General features: G+C 26.9%; 1 non-coding gene across 1 annotated transcript; it reads right to left on the bottom strand.

The window, feature by feature from the left end:
• Window positions 1-3,121: 3,121 nt before the first annotated feature.
• Window positions 3,122-3,203, bottom strand: TRNAS-AGA (transfer RNA serine (anticodon AGA)). Its single transcript has one exon. It is a non-coding gene; the product is annotated as a tRNA-Ser (tRNA).
• Window positions 3,204-8,696: the final 5,493 nt, after the last annotated feature.

Here is an 8,696-nt window from a genome sequence, read left to right as displayed (position 1 = left end):
TGTTGCCATTAAGGAGAAGCTTCATGAATCGGTTCATTGATTCACTCTACTATTTTCCTTAAACTACTTATACAGCTTTTTCTCTGTAGCTTGTGGCTTTGTAAATGATTGAGAAATGCCCAATGATTAGATGGTAGATTGGACTTGGGTGCTGAAAAGTATTTTAAAGATTTTGAAACGGTGAAACCTCTAGAAATAAGGTAGTTGGATGGTCAAAAGTGGATCTTAATTATGAGATTTTATAGTACTTGTTACGGTAGTATAGTCAGTAGGGCAAATACTGAGAAGCGTGATCCTAGTAAGTGACACAGTTCAAATTTTGTCATTAATAATACCCTGAATTTATTTAGTGTTGGTTTTACGTGACGGACAACACCTTCAGGTTTGAGTTTTCATGAAGAGTCCCAAAAGCTAGGCTATGGAAAGTTCATCGATTTATAAAAATAAATAAAAAATGAAAATTTTTAGCAAGAAATATTTTTCAATTATATATATATATATATATATATATATATATATATATATATATATATATATATATATATATATATATATATATATTTTAAAATGAAGATATAATGCCTCTATTCTAAATGATATCATGACCTCGATTCTAAATTGTTAACGAATTTGTTGAAAATGGTAACAAATTAAATGTAAATTATTAATTTTTATATTTAAAAATGCATCAAGTTATTGAAAGCATTATCATAATCTTATCTATATGACATGAAAATTGAACAAATAAAAAATAATTAAATGAGCTAAAGGTTGCACATACTCGAGCTAAACTTGTTAATATCGTATTGTTTGTTCTTTTGAGTTATTTTAATATGTGATATTAAGTTTTATATATGTACTATATTTCCATATGCTATAAGTATTGATTGAATACGCAACATTCCCTTTAAGTACTACATGGACTACTTTGGCTCTTAAAATAATTTCCTCATTTATTTCCTTCAAATAAATTATTGTCCTATTTAGATATATTTTCTGTTTTTTATTTTTAAAATAATTTTTTTTATATAAAAAGTATTTACCTCATTTATTTACTTTTAAAATTTTAAAAGTGAAAGTAGTAAATATTTTTTATATATATTTTAATTTTTTAAACTAGTTTCTAAAATAATTATAATTATTTTTTATTTTTAAAAATAGAAAACAAGAAAAATATCCAAACAAAATAACAATTTATACAAGCCTAGTGAGGTGGTCAACCCTCTTCTTCTTCTTCCTTTTTATTTTTTTATTTTTATGTGGTTATGAGTTGACCTAACCATATATCAAACAAACAATCACTCAAACCATAAGAATTGAACAAGCCAATGATAAATCATATAGGGATTTGAATTTTTTTTTAATTGATGTGTTTAAATATTATCCAATTGAAAGGGAAGAAGGAACATAGGAAGCAACATCATGATAATAAGACATGGAAGAAGGTAAAAGAAACTTATATTTTGGCAGTGTTTTTAAAATAGAGAACAAAAAACAGTTTAAAAAAAATAAAAAGTCAGGAGTGTTTAACAAAATGTTTAAAAAAATAATTTTTTAAAACAAAAAAGGGAAAAGCTTATCTAGATGAAAGAATTTGTATTGTTTTTAAAAACAATGTCTTAATTTCATTTTTTTTAAATTTAATTTAGAATAATACTAAATCAATTTCAAATTAATTTTTATTTAAAAATAAAAATTAAATCTATATGAGTTAAAGATAAAAAAAATTTAATTATGAAATAATTTTTTTATTCTAATGAAACAAAAATTACTATAAGATAAAAATAATTTTAATATTCATTTTTAATACAATTAAACAAGTATTTTTTTTAAAAAAAAAAAAAATTCTTGTTTGGCCATGATCTTTTATGCTTATTTTTAGGAATTATTTTTAAGTAGAAGAATCAAAAAAAGTTTTTTAATGTTTTATAAAATAAGGATATTTGATAAGTTGTTTTTATAAAATGATTTTAAAAATAAAAAACAAAAAGACTTGTTTTGCATATATTTTTTTTTTTTTAAAATGTTTTGATTTTGCAAGAACATGCTAAATTCAATTTATATAATATTAATTAATTAAATTTAATTGAAGTCTTATTGAAAATGAAAATAATTTTGTAATTAAAAATAAATTTTAAAATAAATAATTTTTAGTAAAATATAAATAGTAATATTATATTTTTAGTAAAAAATTATTAGACTTATTAATGAATCCAACATATTAAGTCTTATTTAATTTAGAGTTCAGTTGTCTAATGAAAAAAAATCAAAGAAATAATAATTTTATATAGAAGAAAAACAATAGAGTTATTTATTCATAAATTTTTTTATGTTAATAAGTTTATTATTTAAGTTTTAAATAAAATAATACCAAAACACGGTAAAAATAAAATAAATAAATAAATAAGAAAATAAAAAGTTACCACTTACCATTTCTTGAAGGAACGGTGGATGACAAGGACTCACAGTGGAGGTGAGGGGAAAGGAAAGGAAAGAAAGAAAGAAATAAATAAAAAAAATAAAACAAAACGGAAATAGGTGAGGCGAGAGAAAGTGAGGAAAAGAGAGAGGGGCTGTGGGGCTTGTGGCTGCCACCGGCGGGGACTGGTTGGTGATGCTGCCGGCGTGGATCGGGATGATTGGTTTTTGGGTGAGGGAAAATATAGGTATGAAGGAAAAAAAAGAAAAGAAAGAGAAGTGGAGAGCAAGCAAGAGAGAGGAGTGGGGGGTGCCGTGCGCCTCTGGTAGTAGGGTGTGGTGAGTGGTAGAAAGGAGAAAGAAAAAAAGAAAAGGAAAGAAAAGAGAGAAAAAGTGTGGAAGCCACAGAGAAAAATGGGTGAAAAAAAAAAGAGCAAAAATTAAAGGAGGAATAAAGAAAGAAAAATAAATATAAAGATAAAGATAAAAAAAAGAAAAAAAAGAAAAAAAAAGTGAGAATAGGCTTGGAAGAATTTTGGGATCTACAGCTATCAACATTTTTTTTTTATTAAAAAAAAGTATGTATCTTTACTTTTAAAATTTTATTAGAGAAATTTTAAATTCTAAAATTAAAAAGAGGCTAACAACATAAAACGTAGAGTAAAAATTCTACAAGATAGACATTGTCGAAAATGACAAAACCCGTGGACGGCAGGATTCGAACCTGCGCGGGCAGAGCCCACATGATTTCTAGTCATGCCCGATAACCACTCCGGCACGTCCACATTGCTGCTTTCTATGGTTAAATCATTTTATTTAACTATATTTTTTTTAATACACAGTATTACATGCATTTCTGGTAACTTTAAAAGTCATCCCGCTTTGGTTATAGTATAAAGTCATTACTTTATCCGACCTGCTTCTCCACTTAAGTGGTATTAAATTATATGCAAACCTCTCCATCACTCAAAATAGTGAGATATTTGATAAAATTTTAAATCAACGAGCATTAAGTCTATTTAGTAAAACCCTAAAAAGAGGTGAACCGATAAACTTTTAGTATTTAATCAAAGAAACTTTTTTTTTCTTTGACTTTTTTAAATCAACCGATAATATTTGACTTTTTTTTTTTAATGAAAAAGGTAATACTTTGGTTTTTCTTTACTTTTTAATGCTTAATATAAATAAAATATTACAAAAAATAATAATTGAATACTTAACATTATTAGTTTAATTTCTTTTAGAATTAAGTAAACAAACAAATACCACATAAACAATTTGATATTACAACTTAAAATTAAAAATAATTTTACAAGTATTAAGTCAAAATAATTTATTTATTTTTAATCTCAAATTCTTTTTGTCTTATTTGTCCACATCTAATGAAAATATAGATAGCTATAACTTCAAATCCATAACTCATTTTTTTCTAATAAATATTTTAAGGTTGCTTTATAAATCTATAATACTTTAAGTATAAATGTTTAATAAACAATTTATTACTATTTTTTAATACTATAATACAACAAAATTTGTTGTGTGCATGAACTATTTGTTATATGTCCTGGGTGTGAATGGTAACAAAGCCACGTTCTGCTTGAGAACCGAGTGGTATTACGAGGTGGAACAGTATTTAATCACTAATTTAGTCTTGACTTAGTTCGAATTGAATTTCCTATGAACGACTTAGTCAACCTAGATAGCGGTGTTTAAGGGCAGAAAGAGCGTAAGTCCTGTGTTGATCCACTTGTGGTGGTCCCTGTTCAGAAAATTATTTAAATTGATTAAGAGCAAGGTTGTGATTATTTTCTATGACAATAAGTAATATTATAAAGGGATTAAGTAGAGCTAGTTCTTCCAGATCTCTTAGGTCTCATGATAGTTTTGCATCTTCATAAGATAATTCTACATATAATTTAGCAAGTTCTTCATATGAGTTGAACAGATCTACAAATTCAGTATCTACATCATTAGTTACATCTTCATATAGTTATCACATAAAATTTAATAATTTAAAATTAGATGAAGAAATGAGTCAAATTGAAAATCAACTAAAAAATTTGTCAACTATGTCAAACTTTGTTTCAAAAATTCCTCTTTTTGAAAAAGAGTTTGAGTCACCTATTTTCTTTCATCATGATAAATCTCCTTTAAACATAAATATCATTAGAAAAAGATTTATTAAAAGAAATCCTTTTATTCCTGATGTAGAATGAATTAAATCATATTATTTTTCTCCTTATAATAATGCAAAAAGAAATTATTTTCAACAATTTCCTCCTCAAGTTAGAAATGCTTTAAGAAAACAATATGAAAAATATATGCAATAAGTTAGGATAACAATTTCTTTTTTCCATTGGTTTTTCAAATTTAGGAAACCCCTTAAAAGAACTGCAACATTAACCTCAAGAAAAGCACTAGAAAATTCTCCACATAATAAAAATTTATTAGATCAACAAAACTTAAATCAAGAAAAATCAAGAGAAGAGTCAAGTGAAAAATCAAAAGAAGAGTCAAGTAAAACAAAATTTAATCAAATTTTGTGTTCTTCTGCCCCGAGAGAGGTGGATGAAACATCAACATCAAAGATAGAAAAAACAACAAGAGAAATTAATGAAGTACAAAAATTAGAAAATAAAGAAAAAACCAAAATAATCAAAACAACAAATGTAATATCTTCAAAAGTAGATAAGCAAATATTTTTTGATGTTATAGATAAAGAAAAATTATTTATAAAACTTAAAAAACTTAATTCTCACGGAAAATTCAAATAAAACTCAAGAAATTAAACCTACTCAATACTCAATGGATGAAATTTTTAATAGATTTAAAAATATTCAAATGCCTATAACTATTGAAGATTTGAAAGAAGAAATACAAGAAATAAAAAAGCAAATAGATAAATTAAAACAAGAAAACGGACAAATAAAACAAGAAAATGAACAAATTAGAAATATAATACAATACAAACAAGATTTTGTTGAAACATCTAATAATCAAGATCCAGGAATAATAATACCTGATAAACAAACCCCTATAGAATCATTTATAAATACAATATCAAAAATAGATTTTCAAAGATGGTATATAAATGTGAAAGTCATGATTGAAGATTTTGAAGTAGAAATGGTTGCATTAATAGACTCAGGAGCTGATATGAATTGTATTCAAGAAGGATTAATTCCTACTCAATATTATGAAAACACAGGACAAGAACTTTTTGCTGCAAATAAAGGAAAATTAGATATAGAATACAAACTTCAAAATGTTCATATCTGTCAAAATAATTATTGTTTTAGAACTCAATTTGTGTTAGTACAAAATATGATTGAACCTTTAATCTTAGGAACTCCTTTTATTACATTACTTTACCTATTCCAAGTAAATGATGAAGGTGTCAAAACTACAATATTAGGAAACACCATATTTTTTCCTTTTATATATCCATTAACTAAAAAAGAAATACATCAAGTCCAAAGTGATTCAATAAATAAAAGGATAAATTTAATTCAAAGAAAACAAGCACATATAAATTTCCTATCAAAAGAAATTCAATATAAAAAAAGTAGAAGAACAACTTCTAGAAGATAAAGTTCAAAAGAGAATAAAAGAAATTCAAAGCTTTATTTCCAAAATTCTCAAGTTTTCAAAATTCAGAATTTAATCTTTAAGTTCCTAAAGTTTCCAAAATTCCCAAATTCCCAAATTTAATTCTTTAAGTTTCCGTTACAAAATTTTCCACAACTACACAACTCTTAAAATTCTAAGGTTTCCAATTTCGAAAGTTCCGGATTTAATTTTTTTAAGTGCCCATTTCCAAAAATTTCCAAAGTTTTGAAAATTCTGAATTTAATTTTTTTAAGTTTTCATTTCCAAAGTTTCCAAAATTTCAACAATTCAGGATTTTATTTTTTTTAAGAGTCCATTCCCACAATTTCCAAGATTTCGAAATCTCCAGATTTATTTTTTTAAGTTTCTGTTCCCAAAATTTCCAAAATTCTTAAAATTCTGAATTTAATTTTTTTAAGCTTCCATTTTGATGGTCATTTGGTGGAAAGTAAAGGTTACATGTATAGGGGCTGGTCATGGCTGAAAATTTTAATAAATTTGGAATTTGCAGATGTTGTGTGCTTGTGTTTATTCATTAACCCTTTCTCGCAGTGCACGGCTAGGGACCTCAAGTACGCATCATTATTCTGATTGTTGATTTTCTATGAATGCCGAATACCAACTAGGATTGTATGAGTCTTGTCATCCATGTAGCTTGGGGGGGAATTGATTGATATTTGATCTATATGCTCCAATGTACCCAATTCACTAGTAGAGACCAGATATCGAGCCTAGAGGGGTGCTACCTTGCATGAGGTACCTTCCTAATAGGAAACCTGATCCTCGGACCCAGAAATCTAGTTTCACGGACTGTTTTTTTCCTAACTGGAGTCATTGAGAGGTTTTTGTTCTTACTTATTTTTCCCCATTTCAAAAAAAATAAAAATAAAAAAGTGGCGACTCGAAACAAAAATCGTTCCTCATCAAGGACGGATTTTTCAAAACTCGAAAACCATTTTTTCTCTACTTATTGTTTTCAATCGCGAGTTGCGTCGGTCAGTGGATCGGGGGAGGGTCCACAAGTAGGCTTATTTGGAACTTTTTCTCCTACTACATTAGGGGATTCTGTGTTGGTTTCCTGGACGAGGGAGATGGAGGGGGTGCTTAACGATTCGGTGAAGTTTGAGACAATGAATGAGCTATTATGTATGATTCTTAAAGACGAACGATCTATTGATTTTCTTAATCAAAAAATGTTATTCCTGCTGAAGGGAGGGGCAGAGGAGCAAGGATGAAAATATCAGTAATCACGGATATATTGGATATATCGGAGATATATCGGCGGATATTTTGGAAAAAAATATCGGTATGCTTAAAATTGTTAAAAACTCATAAAAATGTAAGGAAAACCTCATAATAATATAATTAGAAGTATAATAGACATTTTAAAGTTATTTTATTAAAAAATTTGATATATGTATAACATGATTTATCATATTTGATAATAATATCGTATGCATCGATAAAAATATGAATTTTATAAGTGTACATTTATTATTAAATTACATCTAATATTATGATATTTGATTATAATATGTTTAATTTTAAAATATGTATTAATATTAAAATTATGATCCATTTAATTCAATTGTATTAAAAAATATAAAATAAATTATGATATATATATATATATATATATATATATATATATATATATATATATATATATATAATTTTTTAATATTTAATTAATTATTAATGATATGAAAAACATTATGAAGAAAATTATATAATTTTTATATTTTTGGTAATCAATTAAAAGAAAATTTTGCATTTAATTATAAAATAATTATAATTAATTTGCTCTTTAAAATATTCTTTTAATATTTTCTTTATTTTAAGTATATATAAGTTTAGTGCACAATATATAACAAGGGCAAGTTAGCCTAGATGGCAAGTGGAGTGTACCCCAAACCTTTTGGTTTGGGGTTCAAATCCCCTTAGAAGCAAAAGGAGAAGGCAATGTAGCGGATTGTAGCACATTGACTTCACTGTAGCGCGTTTGACTTTCGTTGACCTGCGTTGACCATGCGATATATTGGGAAAAATCACCGATATATCATAAAAAATCACCGATATATCGCAAAATATCGCCGATTTCTCGGGATTCATCCCGAAATATTATCGGATCGATATTTCTCCATGAAATATCGTGTCGATACCCTCCGACACATGATATTTCGGTGATATATTGTCGAAATATCGCGACATTTTCCTCCTTGTAGAGGAGGAAACTATAAAAGAGTGAGGTGTAGAAAATTTTCACTTACATGACCATCTGGAAATCTCAGAAGAGGAACTGCTTCCTCTTTAGTTCACTGCAGCAAGAGAAATGGGTGTGGAGAGATCCCCTTGGGTGAACAAAAATTCTTATGGAAATTGAGAGTAGGAGGTGCTCTTTTAGTTAGCCGAAGGTTGGTAAAAAGGGTACCATGTCCAATTCAAACAAGGAAAGAGAATTGAAGAAGTTTATTAGCACCATTAATTATGACGGCGTTGCAAGTAAGAAAATAGAGATTGGGAAAGTGGGTATGCAAATTTTTGTAGCTCCTAAATGAAGCTTAGAATTTTGTATTGGAATGTTAGAGGCTTGCATGATCTAGATAAGAGGAAGGTAATTAGGTATATGGTTAGGAAACTCAAACCAGATGTGGTTTCTTTTTAGGAAA

This window comes from Vitis vinifera, chromosome 4 (assembly GCF_030704535.1).
Source record: "Vitis vinifera cultivar Pinot Noir 40024 chromosome 4, ASM3070453v1".
NCBI lineage: Eukaryota > Viridiplantae > Streptophyta > Magnoliopsida > Vitales > Vitaceae > Vitis > Vitis vinifera.
This window is presented reverse-complemented; position numbering and strand designations above follow the sequence as displayed.